The 15304-nt window shown below is 38.1% G+C and overlaps 1 protein-coding gene across 2 annotated transcripts in view; it reads left to right on the forward strand.

The window, feature by feature from the left end:
* LDAH (lipid droplet associated hydrolase) overlaps positions 1-15304 on the forward strand; it is a 112439-nt gene that overhangs the window by 61552 nt on the left and 35583 nt on the right. The gene's annotated exons all lie outside the window — the stretch shown is intronic.

Consider the following 15304-nt stretch of genomic DNA (forward strand, 5'->3'; position numbering starts at 1 on the left):
GGGAGTGGGCCTTATCAGTGAGTCAGCCTCGTTGCAGGGTGATTGGACAGGTATCCTGACATTTTTTGTGTGGCATTTGTCAGTGTCACTGTCTGTATGGTGTTTCTCTGAAGCCATTCATTTTCTCCAAAAAAGCGTACAAATCTCCCCCCTAAGGGCAGCATCATCAGAGCAAAGCAGCACGAGAGGCTGGTGTTTGCATGCGAGAGTGTCCGCACTCAGTGTTTAAGCTTTCATTTGATCCGTCTTTCCTGTGGGCCCTTTCCTCTGCCTTTCTCTGTGCCTGACCCAGCTCCAAAAGCTCTCTCCTTCAGTTTCTATACAGAATAAACCTGTAGTCCTGAGCTGGCTTGCAGAGGAGGAATTGCTTGAAGGTATTGGATGAGGCAGTCATTTTGGAAGATTTGCTCCCTGTCAGCCAGACCTGCATTCATTCAGTCAACGAGGTGCCATGCACTGTCACTGAGCCCCTGTACTAGACGTGAAGGTATTCGTGAACAAAACAGAAAGGAAGCTCTGTGCTTTCAGAGTTCACAGTCTGCTAAGGGGAAATGGTAATAAACATGAAAAATGCCCAAATTAATATGTTCAATGGTGATACTACCTTGATAAAGAGTAGAGCAAGACCAAGGGGATTGGAAGTGCCATGGCTGGGGATAGAGGGCAGTGGTGGACTGTACTTAATTATTTAATGCTTTATTTTGAAACAATTTCAAACTTAAAGAAGAGTTGGAAGAATAAGAATAGTACAAAGAACACCATATACACAGGGTGCCTGGGTGGCTCAGTCGGCTAAGCATCTTTGGCTCAGGTCATGATCCCACGGTTCTTGAGTTTGAACCCCGGGTCAGGCTTTGTGCTGACAGCTCAGAGCCTGGAGCCTGCTTCAGATTCTGTGTCTCCCCCTCTCTCTGCCCCTCCTCTGCACATTCTCTCTCCCTTTCTCTCAAAATAAATAAATAAACTTAAAAAAAATACCATATACACTTTATCTACATTTATAGTTATCATTTTACCTCATTTGCTTTACTACTTGTTCTCCCTCTCCCTACCCTCTCATATTCCATCTGTCTCTGTGTCTGTGTTCTCTCGTGTATCTAGTGTAGGGGTGTATATATACTATATATATATATATACATATACAGTATATATACTGACTATATTTATATGTGTGTATACACGCTCAGATATATAGAGAATATTAGTTGCTGGCTAAAATTTAAGCTGATAACAAAGTCCAATAAAACCTTGGTTTGTGAGCATAATTCATCCTGGAAACATGCTTGTAATCCAAAGCACTCATATATCAAGGCGAATTTCAAGAACCATCGGCACAGTTGTGATCACATGACATTCAGTGTCACGTATTACTCGTATTGCAAGACATCGCTCGTTTATCAAGTTAGATAATTTGTTAGAAATCTTTGCTCATATTGTGGAACACTTGCAAATCAAGTTACTCCCAATCCAAGGTTTTACTGTACATGATTCCCCTGTCCATCACATAGCATTTTCAGGTACCATAGAACATTTTCAATTGATAAATTAGTGACCTATTGGGTGTGTATGCCAAATACTCTTAAGAGCAGATGTTTACAGGCTGTCAGGAATGCATCCACCCCTGTTACAAGAAGGTAAGGAAGGGCCTTCCCCAAGGCACTTGTCCCCTCTCTGGGCTCCATAGAAGCTAAGGTCTCAGGAATGCAGTGAGGCATGTGGGAGGACTTGGAAACTACCTCAGGTGTTTGCTGAGCCTAGGAGACAGCCAAGAGGGATACTACCATAAGGAACCTGCTATATCTGTGTGTCAGTGGGAGCAGGAACACCCCCTTCAGAGACCTATGAGGAAGAAGATATGTTAAGATACATCTTTGATACATCTATTTTTTCCTGATCTGAAAGGATAGATCCTTACCCGTTTCATTACCAAAGCTGGTAATGGGGGGCGTATGCATGAACTTCAGTTATTTGGGCCAAATAACTTGTTTTCCCAAGTTTTCATTTCTGCCTCCTAGAGTCTTAGCTTCCCTATTGGATGTGCTTGTCGCCACATAAAATGAATCTTGAGAGCCGTACTGTGAGCCTTCCTTTTGACTTCTGAGAAGCTAGGAGTGTTTACTGGGACAGCTTCTGAGCAGAAATTCCTTGTTGTGTGCTGCTTTGGCATGCACCCAGAGTGCGCCTCTGGCCGTGGGCCTCTCCATTGTTATGCTCTCCCTTGGTCTGGAAACCTGTAATGGATACCTTTGCTCATCTTAGTTCAAGTACTAAAATGGCATTTTAGTATATGAAACTGAAGTGTACATGTTTCCCAGTGTCTTTCAGCAAAGTTAAATGGGGAGGAGTCTTTTGTACAGGTTTCCCTGGATTACCCTGAGCAAAGTCGTCAGCACTTTGCTCATGTACGTACTCAGTGAATATTTGTCAGCTTCTCTTTCCAAAGCCCCTTTCAAAGGTTTCTAGGCCATGATGAATCAGAGGTTTCTGGTGCCCATTGTATGGTTCTCTTGTACTCTTTCTTTCCCATAGCATACTACCCATCCTGCGTTATTATAAATGTCTCTCTGCTTAGACTTAAGTTCTCTGAAAGCAGAGACTCTCTGACTTATTCACCATTGAGTCTCCAGCACTCACCGTAGCATTGGCATATGGTAGGTGCCAATTTATCCTCAGTGAATGAATGAATGAATCAATCAATCAATCAAAAAACAAGCAGTAGGCCTAATTAATGACCCTTCCTTCTCAGTTATTCTTGGCTTAAGCTTTTAAAGACTGGAGTTTTTAATTTTGGAAAGTCCCAACCCCACTGCTGAACAATTGGAATTTTTGTTTCCTGACCCACATAGGCTACTCCAGCTCCAAGTTTAGGGAATTGCCAAGTAGCAGGTTTTAGGTCAGTAAAACCATCCTTTTAGATTCTGTGTCGCTTTGCCATTGGAAACCAAGAAAGAGCTGAAATTGCCAAAAGCCCATGGTAGTCACATAGACATGAGGATGGGTCTGCTGTCGTCACCATTCGCTGCATTCTGAGGCTACCTGGAGGACACAGTTCAGTTCAGAACAACAGATGCTGTGTCATGGAGTGCTGTACTGCAAGGGTCTGTGAGCATCGTTATTTTCTATTTGAGTGCTTTGTGATTCTGAATCTGAAAGACTCAAAAGAAAGTGAATTCCAAGAGAGATTAAGCTGAATAGAAGAGAGAGTTTTTGCATTCAAAATAAATATGAAGTGTATAAAATGACAAAAGCTTGTGAAGAATGGGCTATGGGAAGATTTTGAACCCGTGTTTTAAACATTTAAGTGTAATCATAAGATATAAGTATACCTGCAAATATGCAAGCATTCCTTGTAATTAGCAACATTGACATGTAGATTAAATGCATGGAATGGCTTTTTTTTTTTTTTTTTTTTACATTCAGGTTGTTAAATTGTAGAAAAATCCCTTTCCCAGAAAGTCATGACTATAATTCAAATGCATGGAAAATGGTAAAAGTAGTCATTTTCTCGAACGCCAATTTTTTCTTAAGCAAAACATGTTGAAGCGGCATAATTTTTTTCAGTAATCAATAGTTGAAGTATCCCATGTTCTATTTCGTAAGACATAGGGTTAGTTATTTCTGAAGCTGAATGGTTCAAAACACTTGTAAATATTGGCATGCCTCTAACAATAATGATAGTGACTGGCTCAAACATAAGAAATTGTGTCACCAGATAATATTGATTGCTAAGAAGTTATTTTGTATGCAAGTATATAGTGTATATAGTCATTAATGGCATGGGCTCTAAAGTTATGCTTGACTGCATACCTCATCTTTGTCGCTAAACCTCCATTTTCTCATCTATGGAATGAAGACAGTTACTTGATAAGTTTGTTACAGGTATTAAATGAGATAATGTACACAGGGTGCATTAGCATAGTTCCTAGGAAGTAGTAAGCTAACACTACCACTGCTATTGTAAGCACTTTCTTACTGTGGGGCATATTCCTATCTTACTCATGTATGAAATTGTTAAGCAAAATATAAGATCTCAAAAAGCAAGCACTTGATCATTAGAATAGAATGGCATCTGCAGTTTATAAACTGCATATGTGTGATTAAATAAGCTGAATAGTCTTATCCTCAGGAGAGGAAAACATGGCCTTATGGAAAGAGAGAGAAACAGGTTTAAACTAGGATTATTTCTAGGTCTGTGATCTGATCCTAGCAACTTTATCTTTGAAGGCTATGTGGTTTATCGTGCATGTTTCCTAACATGTCTTAACAATGTTGGCAATCATATAGAAGGAAAAACTGTGTGCCATCCATTCTTGTTTTTAACATGTGCAGCGGAGAAGCACCCTGACATTACGACAGAAGGTGGGCTCAGCTAATAAACAAATAGGGAGAGTAGCAGTGATGCTGTTCTTTTGACCATGTTAAAGGAGCATGGGCTTCATTTAGTCCTATCATAGAGGCATCCTTGCTGCACCCTAGAAGAATGGATGCATCTGTAGTACATTATCTGAACAGTAAAATTCATTGATGGTTTTTTTGGATTTTACTCTTTAAGAAAAAAATACCCATTTAATGAAACAGATTGCATACAACCCACACCTGAACATCATGCATCTTACCTTATGGCTATAGTTCAAATTGTTCCTAACTTCCTTTCTGTAAAGTAATTAATAATAATAATAAATTCAGGAAAAATAAACATCAAAATACTATATCTAATCCCCCAAAATGTACCTCTATAAAAAGTCCCAATGTGTATATTTACTTTCCTGTACTAGTCAAGAAAACATGGTTGTGCTTCATCATCAAAGTTGACTCTGGTAGATTTCAAGAGAATGTAAAATATATGAAAATGTTTCCTTAGAGTAGAATGAATTGGCCAGCCTAGAAGTTCTTTCTTTAATGAGACAGTAACATAAGAAAATGTTTTGTCATGTACACAGATTTGGAAACCTTCTCTGCACAGCTGTGTTATAAAATTGGGTACACTTTCTTGACCTTGGTGATTTTTTTGCCAATGGGTTTCTATATGAATAAAAGAAATTTTTATTACTGTGGCTTATCCTATCAAATTTGGGCTATAAATTTCATTGAAGTTACTATTATGGTATCTAAGGAAAGTATAAGTTTCACCCAACAGGTAATAACTGTTGTTCTCCAAAGGCAAAAGAGGAAAACCAGTCTCATCAACTAAGTATTAGTTGTGATAAACAATCTTTGGTCTTCTTATAGTTTTGAGAGGCAATGATGCATTCAGAGTATATATTAGAACTTCCTTATTGTTTCGGTACATTCCCATGATTTCAGAGTGCACTTTAATTCTCATTTTGTTATTGATATAAATCAACCACATGTAACCCTGTAGTTGCTCGTGTATTTTTAGAGTTTCCCTTGCATGCAGTTTTGTTTAACATGGGTCACAGTAATGGATCATTTATACAAAGTAACGGATTGCTTCCTCTTTCTGCCAGCTGATTTGATCAGTCCGAAGTTCCTTTATATTGTGGGTTACATAACTAGTATGGAATCTGTATGGTATATTTTTTAGTAGGACAGTAACTGTATTAACCATTTATATTCTCTAAATCTTTTAAGGACATTTTAATAATCACAAGGAAGCCATTGTTTTGAAGTGAATAAACTTGAAACTAAAATGAGCAATGAGTTATAATAAAGGACTAAACTACCAGACTTCTTAGAAAACAGATCATTTTCAGGGCGCTTGGGTGGCTCAGTCGGTTAAGCGTCCATCTTTGGCTCATGTCATGATCTTGCAGTTTGTGGGTTCAAGCCCCGCGTTGGGCTCTGTGCTGACAGCTCAGTCTAGAGCCTGTTTTGGATTCTGTGTCTCCCTCTCTCTCTGCTGCTCCCCTCCTTGTGCGCGTGCGCTCTCTCTCTCTCTCTCTCTCTCAAAAATAAATAAACATTAAAAAAAAACAGATAATTTTCATTAGGTGATTGTTCTTGTTTAACTGTGGATTGGCCAGGAGGGGGAAAAAAAAACAAAAACATTTCTTTCTAGCTTTCCCATTTAACATATTTTTCTGCTTTGACAAACAGAGTACGATAGAACATAATAGTTTTACTTTCCTAATGAAGAATTGTAGTGCCTAAAGGTCCTAGTTCTGCATATATTCCTTCATCATCCATGGTGCTATTCTATAAATGGCAGAAGGTTTAGGGATTAGGATTAAAGGTAGTGATCTCACATTATTCCCTGGAATTATTTTTTTAACCAAATCCCTGATAGTGGTTGGTTTGGTTATTTACTAATATAGTGTAAAAGTTGCCCAGATGAGGGAATAAGACTGAGAGCTCAACAGTTAAAGTCCAGTTAGTGGAGGGAGACTGCACTATCTAGTGACATCTCCAGGTATCATTTATAGGACATAGTTGAGGAACCTGAAAATAAGCAAAATCACCTTTGTGTTTTCTGAATTAAAAGCCCAAAGAGCATATGAGCCCAAATGCATAGAATGTCTCATTTAAAGCTTGCTAAATCCCAACCAGCTGGTTTCAAAGAAGAGAGAGAAATTGGAAATCCTTGTTGTCTGCAGGTGCAAATCTATCTGACGTCTCATTGTAGTATAATGTTCCGTTGTATGGGTGCACCACAATATGTGGGGCCACTCCTCATTATGAACTCTCATCTCCAGCCCTTTGCTGTTCCAAATAATTCTTTTTTCCAGTTTTCCCTACTGCATTTAATGAACAACTCCTTTTTTTCTCCACCGATGCCTTTATGCTAAATTTAATTCCCACATGTATTTCAGGTTTGTTTTGAGACTCCTTTTTGTTCCACTGAATTATGTGATCCTTTTCTGATATCATACAGTTTTAACTATTGTAGCTTCATAATCTGCCTAATATTTAGGAGAGCTAATCTCCTTCTCTTCTTTTTCAGAATTCCTAGATGGTTAATGCATGTCATTTTCCAAATTAACATTAATATAATTCATTAAATTTCAAAATAACAACCATGTTTTAGTATTTTAATTGGGACTGAAATGAATTAATAAATTAACTTGGTGGAAGAATTTGTATCTCTTTTGCAACAGAAGAACAAAGAAATGCCCCTTTGTGTATAAAATTTTTTTTAGATAAGCACTACATTTTTTCTTACATTTGTACTTAGCTATTATTTTTATACATGAGATATTTTTTTAATATTTTAAACAAAAGTCATATGGTAATTTTGCCTTTCCAATATTTAGAACTCATTTTTTTATCTTGTCTGATTTCATTGATTTAGTACCTTTGAGATAATATTAAACACCAGAGTAATTCTATTAAAATGGAAGTCAGACATACCACCTCTGTTTCCAAAACCCTCCAAAGGCTCCTCGGCTACCCAGAGTAAAACTCAAAGTCCTATTAGACCCTCATCCCCTGTCCCCTTGCCGCCCCTGTGATTACAACGTGAAATGCTCTCCTTTTACACACCCCACCCCAGTGACACTGTACTCCTTGCTTTTGCTCAACACAACAAATTAGGTTCTGTCTTACGGCCTTTGCACTTGACTTGCTCCTCCCTCTCCCAGAAAAACTTTTTTTCCAAATATTTCCCAGCTTACTCCATGACTGACGTTGCTCAAATGTCACTTTTCACTCAACACCCTGTTTAAGGGAATACTGTCACTTCCACCAAGTCCTAATCTTCTTTCATTATTTTATTTCTTCCCTCTGCCACCGCGGACATTTTACTAACATATGCATTTTTCTTATTATATTATTATTCATCTCCATTCCTTAAATTGTCATATATTACTTTAGAATTATTAATCATTTTTGTGATTTACTGACATATATTCTTTATTCATTTTTTGTATCACTCAATTATTTAATACTTACTATCAATTATATTTTTATTATTTGTATCTTTCTCATGCAAAAAAAATAGTAAGAAAGAAGAAAAAAATAAGGTGAGGATATACAAAAAATAAAAAGCAACAACGTAGGATTTTAGGTTTATATTTTAGATGTAGCTTCAAAATACTAGGAATTATTTAAATAAAAATGCAGTAAAAGTATTAAGCATATTAGGTAAAAGACAAAGATTTTCAGGTTAGATAGAGAAAAATAATCCAAATATATTCTCTAAATATAAGGTCATAGAAAGGTAGAAAGTAAAAGAGTAGGAAAAGTTACATCTTGAAAATTCTAATCAAAAGAAAGCTGGTGTAGCTATGTTAATATTAAAATAACCCCTAAGGGAGAAGCATTAACAGAAGTGAAGATAGTTCCTTCATAATTGTAAAGGTTTACTCTATCAGGCACTAATAGTATCAGTAATGAAAGGAGGGATATTGCTACTGACTGTCCAGAGATTGAAGTATAATTGCAGGATATTATAAATAATTTTATGCTAATAATTTTTGAAGTTTAAATGAAATAGACAAACCTGTAGGAAAAGTTAACATCAAACAGATTCAAGAAGAATTTTTAAAAAGCCTGAATGGTCCTAAGACATTAAAGAAATTGAATTCATCAATAGGTACAGCTTTTTGTTTTGTTTTTTAGTAGGCACATCTTTCTAAAAATACACTCTAGGCTTCACTGGTGAGTTCTATCAAATATTCGGAGAATAAATCATTATTATTTTATGAAATCCTCTAGGCCATGGAAGAGGACACCATACTCTCCAACTCAATTTCTTCAAACTAGCAAACCTTTTACATCCAAACCTGGAAAAAAATAATATAAGAAAAGAAAGTTATAGACCAGGCTCACTTAATCAACACACAGAGAAGTCCTACACAAAGTACTAGGAGACCATGTAAAAAAGATGTATCATGACCCTGGTGGGTTTATCCCAAGAATGAAAAGTTAGTTTCACATTAGAAAATCAATTGATGGTGGGGCGCCTGGGTGGCGCAGTCGGTTAAGCGTCCGACTTCAGCTCAGGTCACCGTCTTGCGGTCCGTGAGTTCGAGCCCCACATCAGGCTCTGGGCTGATGGCTCAGAGCCTGGAGCCTGCTTCTGATTCTGTGTCTCCTTCTCTCTCTGCCCCTCCCCCCTTCATGCTCTGTCTCTCTCTGTCTCAAAAATAAATAAACATTAAAAAAAAAATTAAAAAAAAAAAGAAAATCAATTGATGGTTTACCACATTAATAAATGAAAGGAGAAAAGTCATATGACCATCCAATAGGTACAAAAAAGGTAAGTGATAAAATTCAACATTCATTTATGATTTTAAAAACCAATTAACAAACTAGGAATAGAGGAAATGTTTTTAATCCAACAAAGTATATCTGTAGAAAACCTTCAGTACACATAGTGCTTCTTAGTGATTACATTGGGAAAAAGTTTTTTTTTTGTTTGGAAACAAGAATTATTTCTGTCAGCATTGTATTAAGGTTTTGGTTAACTCGGGTAATATAAAAGAAAAAAGATAAAAAGATTTGAAAGGAAGAAACAACACTGCCATTATTTGTGGATGAGTGTGTACTTAGAAAATTCAGAAGAATCTGCAGACAAGTTATTAGAACCAATAAGGGACTTTAAATTTTGCTGGACAGAAAATCAACATGTAAATATTATTTGTATCATATATATAAGCAACAACCACTTAGAAAATGAATTTTTTTAAATATCCTATTTACAATAGCATAAAAATATAAGTACCTAATACTCTGACAAAGTTGTGCAAGATGACTATATGTAAAATGTCTAAAACATTTTCAGAGACACATAAAAGGAGAACTATCCCATGTTCATGGCTTGGAAAGCTCAGTATTGTAAAGATATTACTTCTCCTCAATTTATAAATTGAATACAATCAGAATCTCAATGAGATGTTCGTGGAACCTGAATAGGCAGCTCCAAAATGTGTATGGAACTGCAGAGAGCCAAAAATACCCAAGGCATTTTTGAAGAACAACAAGGTGGGGTTTAACTTCTTCTACCAAATATCAAGATATTGTGAAGGTTTTAGTAGATAAGACATTGTGCTATTGGCCCAGAGTTAGATTAGTAGGCCAGGTCAGAGAGCCCTGAAAAGGACCCATTCACATCTACACAGGATTCACAACAGGAGTGTCACTGCAGAAAAGCAGGGAAGGGGCAGCCTTTTCAGTTAATAATGCTGGGACAATCGTGTTTCCATATGGAAAGAAATTAAATTAGACCCATATTTCACAGCACACATGACAATCAGTTTCAGGTAGATTATGAACCTAAATGTGGATGACTAGACCACAGAGCTTTTGGAGAAGCTATTAAAGAATGCTGGCTGCTGGGGAGCCTGCCGTGACTGAGGACTGTAGCCAGCCTGGCTTTCTCAGCATGGCATGTTCCTATAGCTCCTGGTGAGACTGGCCAACGAGAGGCCAGCTGAAGCCAAGAAGTCAGTTCCTTCATCTTTCCCTTTGTGGCCACCGCAGCTGCTGACACACCTGCTTGCAGCCTCGAGGGATAAGACTTCCTGTGGTTGGGGCGAGTAGCTCCTTCATGGTCCTTCAGCTGGGAGGCCTCAGCAGGGCAGTGAGAAACCTGCCTCTCCCAGCACCGAAGATTGCTTTGCATAAATCCACTCTGTTAGAATTTCTCGAATCTGGTTAAGTCCAATAGAACATTGGTAGCACTTAACAGGAATAAAAGGACTCATGATGTTAGAACTACCCAAAAGAGAGGGAAAAGACTTCTGAGTTTGAATGTGTAAAATCGATGGCTAATTGTAACACCACTCCAGTTGCTGAGAGAGCTCATCATTTCTACCTCCTGGACTCTTAAAGTATGCTGCTTGCTACCCAAGCGAAGCATCAGATCCCCGATTTAAACTTCTAGTGTTCAACAAAATATGAACAATGTACTTTCTGTGTGAGTTCTAGACACCCCCTAAAGAGCATGTACTTTGAGAAACAGAGGAGGAAAGTCTAATAGTTAATGCCATGCTGTGTAAGTGTTCTCGTTGATCCACATCTTTAATACTTGGTGTTGTTAGACTTCTTTAATTTTGCCAGTCTGAGGGTATATTCCATATCTCTAAGAGAGACAGCAGTCACACTTGACTTTGAGCCTCTGGCCACGGTCCTGAAGGATGTCTTTGGGCAGAAAGGCAAAGGTGAAGTAGCGACATACAACTGTTCACCGAATACAAGAACAGGGAGGTCTGTTCAAGGGCTCGGAGATGTTGGAAAGCTATGGGATTCTTTACAGGTGCCTCCTGCAACAGAAGAGGCCTCATGCTGGCGCTTTCACACCCTGCTTACCCTGGTCTTCACCCCATGGTGGTTACTGCTGAATCAGGAATGCTGTAGCCCAGTGGGAGGAGGGCTAAGTGGCAGGGGGAGGAAGAAGACCAAGTGTCAGAAAAGTCCTGGGATTCTAGAGCTGATCTCATTCCTGTCTGTGTTTGAATACACGGAGTTGGAGTTCACACTGAAAATGGCATCCAGGGAGGATTCTTTTAGCTGACTTTTCTCGGTTAGTCAGACTTCACAGAGATCCCATAACCTTTATGTGAATCTTTGTATATAATCTTTGTATAAACCCATTGCAGTACAGGCAGCTGGCTCTGACTGGAGGATTCTGGATCATCTCTGACGTTTTGGAGCCCAGATCATCTACATCACAAGTCCCCATGAGTGCCTTTATTAAATACACACAATCCATTTAGCTTCTTTGCTGCTTTGTACTTAAGAAGATGCTAAGGTGGCAGAAATTCCCAAATTCTAGCTGAGACCCTGCATTCATTCCAAATGCATGTTATGAGCATTTGCATGTATTGTTGCCAACGCAGCATTTAAAAAATCGTCTGAAAAGACTGTGGCTCCCTGCTCCCAAAGAATGTCTTTTATTCACCACCAAGGCCACAAGGAATAGTACATTCTTATTTATGTGACAGAGGAGAAGACGTAGTAGAGGTCAAATTATTATGAGCAAAAAAAAAAATATCTCAGCTACTGTTGAGAGAAAAGGAAAAGTCTATAGGAAATGGCTGAGCACTCAGCTGACAGATATGACCAAGGAAAAACAAGAACGATGATTAGAAAGAAAGGAGTCCTCCATGGTTGTACCTTCAAATCCCTGTTCTCGGGGCACCTGGCTGGCTCAGTCAGTTAAGCGCCTGACTCTTGATTTCAGCTCAGGTCATGCTCTCACAGTTTGTTAGATCCAGCCCCATGTTGGGCTCTGCGCTTACAGCCTGGAGCCTGCTTGGGATTCTCTCTCTCTCTCCCTCTGAAGCTCTCTCTCCCTCTCTCTCTCTTTCTCTCTCTCTGCCCCTCTCTCTTTTAAAATAAATAAACCTTTTTTAAAAAAATCCCTATTCTCTATTAGTAAGAAAGACACTAATAGACCATATATTAGTTCAAATTACAGATCAACTTGAACATTTGGTTAATGTCACTCAATGTTACTATGGAAAAGGACTGTCAATGGTAGAGAATGAAAAAGAGTCCACAAAAACCCACCTTTACTGTCAGCCCCTACCAAGAAAAGTGCATTCAGTTCATCCAGAAGGAGGAATGTAAATACAAAAGGGAAATGGCGAGTTACTGATACCTGAAATCAAAAGAACACACCCACAGCTGTAGTTGAACACAACCAGAGGCTTAAACATACATTGTAGAACAGCTCAGAGGTAGCATTACCTAATTTCTAAAAAAAGCATTTTGAACGAAAAAAGTAGTATCTGCATGATATGAGGTTGGACAAGAATTTTTTGAACTAGGCATAAAGAGAGGCACCTGAGTAGCTCATTCGGCTGAGCATCCAACTCTGATTTCGGCTCACGTCATGATCCCAGGGTTGTGGGATGGAGCCCCACATTAGGCTCTGTGCTGAGTGCGGAGCCTGCTTGAGATTCTCTCTCCCTCTCCCTCTCCCCTGCTCACTCACTGTCTCTCTCAAATACAATTTTTTTTTAATTTTTTAAAAAAGAACTAAGCACCAAAAACAGTAACTATAAAAGACTTAAATTCAACTGCATCAAACTTAAGAAATTAGGTCCATTGAGAAAAAAATAAGAGATGAACAGGCAAGCCAAGGACTGCAACGTGACAAAGGACTAGAATGTAGAATTAAAAAACAAAAACAAAACACACACAAAAAACCTACAAATCAAGAAGAGAAAATGGCAGGCAGCCTAATAGAAAAGGGTGCAAGAGACTTGAATAAGCACTTCAGGAGATATAGACAATGTCCAGTAAACACATAAAAGCTGTTCAACCTTACTGGTCATCAGAGAAAAAAAGGTCATAGTGAAAATATGTCAGGGTAGTTGAAATTACAAAGTTTGCCAGTACCAAATGTAGTGTGGATTTGTAACAATATGAACTCTCATGTCTGTTGGCATGAAAATCATTTGGAATCATCTACTAAAGCTGAACTTATGCATACCATATGACATAGAAGTTGTACTTTGTCATCAACAGAAATACATACATACATGCATCAAAAGACACATATAAAAATGTTCCTAGCAGCATGTTTGTAATACTTCTGCACTGAAAACAACCCAGATATCTATCAGATAAAATAAATAGCAATATGTTCATGCAATGGAAAACTATATAGCAAAGCTAATAAGCTATTGCTGCATATATCAACATGAATGAATCTTACAAACAGTGTTGAGAGAAGTAAAACACAAAAACATACTACATGATTGTATTTATGTAAAGTTCATTAACACACAAAATTAAACTATAGTGTTAAGAAATATGTATTAGTCTGCTCAAACTGCCATAAGAAAATACTGTAGACTAGGTGGCTTAAACAACTGACATTTATTTTCTCACAGTTCTGCTGGCTGGAAATCCAAGATCAGCCTGCCAGCACGGACAGTTTCTGGTGAGACGTCCTGGCCGGTAGATAGCGACCTTCTCCTTGTGTGTTCAGCAGACCTCTTCTTTGAGTGTGCCTGGGAAGAGAGAATGTGCTCTCTGGTCAGTCTCCTTATAAGGATACTAATCCTATCTATCAGAGCCGCACCCTGTGACCTCATTTAACCTTAATTACCTATCTCTACATATAATCACAGTGGGAGTTAGGGCTTCAACTTACGAATTTGGGAGAGACACTTCAGTCTATAACAGGACAATAAGTATTAATGTAAAGCAAAATAAGGAAGTGATTATAGTATTAAGGAATGATAAGTATTTATATAAAGCAAAGTAAGGAAGTCAGGATACAAGTAACCTAAGATGTGAGGAGAGGTAGGAGTTGAGATTAGAAGATGCCATGCTGTCAGTGTTTTGCTTCTGGAGCCACATAACTGTTCATTTTATACATTATTTATTAAATTGCATATTCATATTTTATATGCTTTATGTATCTTATATTTAGCTTAAACTTTTTTTAAAAAAGAGTAAAACCATTGTGTCCATTCTCGTTTCCTGTTCTACACTCTGTTAATACTGGTGATCTATTTCATTTATATTACCGTATTGTTAATAGGGACTGTGCTTAACTATTTGCCTTTTCTGATCCCCCATAGAAATTATTTTCATTAATTTTTAAAATATTGGTATAGTACGTAATGGTAAATGTAAAATGTTTTAGCAATGCTCCTTTCTTGTGGAGTATTATTAAAATATATTTCCTGACATCCTGATGAATTCAGTTGAATTATATTTTTGCCCTTAAACATTCTCCTGTGTATGTAGAGATTTCTAGCTTTGCTTGTTTCTAGCCTGCACTTTATTAAGGTTAAATCATTTGTTAGAAATGTATTTGGTCCTGTTAAAGATTGTCTTTTATCGGTAACAGTAAGGAATAGAGGAGTGTTTCAAAAAGTGAACTATCCCCAAATATAATCAGTAAAAGAAATGCTGACTAGACACATAATTTTTTTTTAAGTTTATTTATTTTGGGGTGGCTGGGTGGCTCAGTTGACTGAGTGTCCTAACTTCAGCTCAGGTCATGATCTCACTGTTTGTGGGTTCGGGCGCCCCGTCAGACTCTGTGCTGACAGACGTGGAGCCTGAAGCCTGCTTCAGATCCTATGTTTCCCTCTCTCTCTCTGCCCCTCCCCTGCTCATGCTCTTGCTCTCAAAAATAAATAAATATTTAAAAAAATAATAAAGTGTATTTATTTATTTATTTTGAGAGAGTGAGCAGGAGAGGGGCAGAAAGAGGGAGGGAGGGAGGGAGGGAGAGAGAGAGAGAGAGAGAGAGAGAGAGAGAGAATCCCAAGCATGCTCCACACTGTTAGCTCAGAGGCTAATGCAGGGCTCAAACTCATGAACCATGAGATCACAACTTGAGCCAAAGTCAGATGCTTAACCCACTGAGCCACCCAGTTGCCCTTAGAAACAGAGTTCTTTTGGGGCACCTGGGTGTCTCAGTCGGTTAAGCATCCAA

Source organism: Leopardus geoffroyi, chromosome A3 (assembly GCF_018350155.1).
Source record: "Leopardus geoffroyi isolate Oge1 chromosome A3, O.geoffroyi_Oge1_pat1.0, whole genome shotgun sequence".
Classification (NCBI taxonomy): domain Eukaryota; kingdom Metazoa; phylum Chordata; class Mammalia; order Carnivora; family Felidae; genus Leopardus; species Leopardus geoffroyi.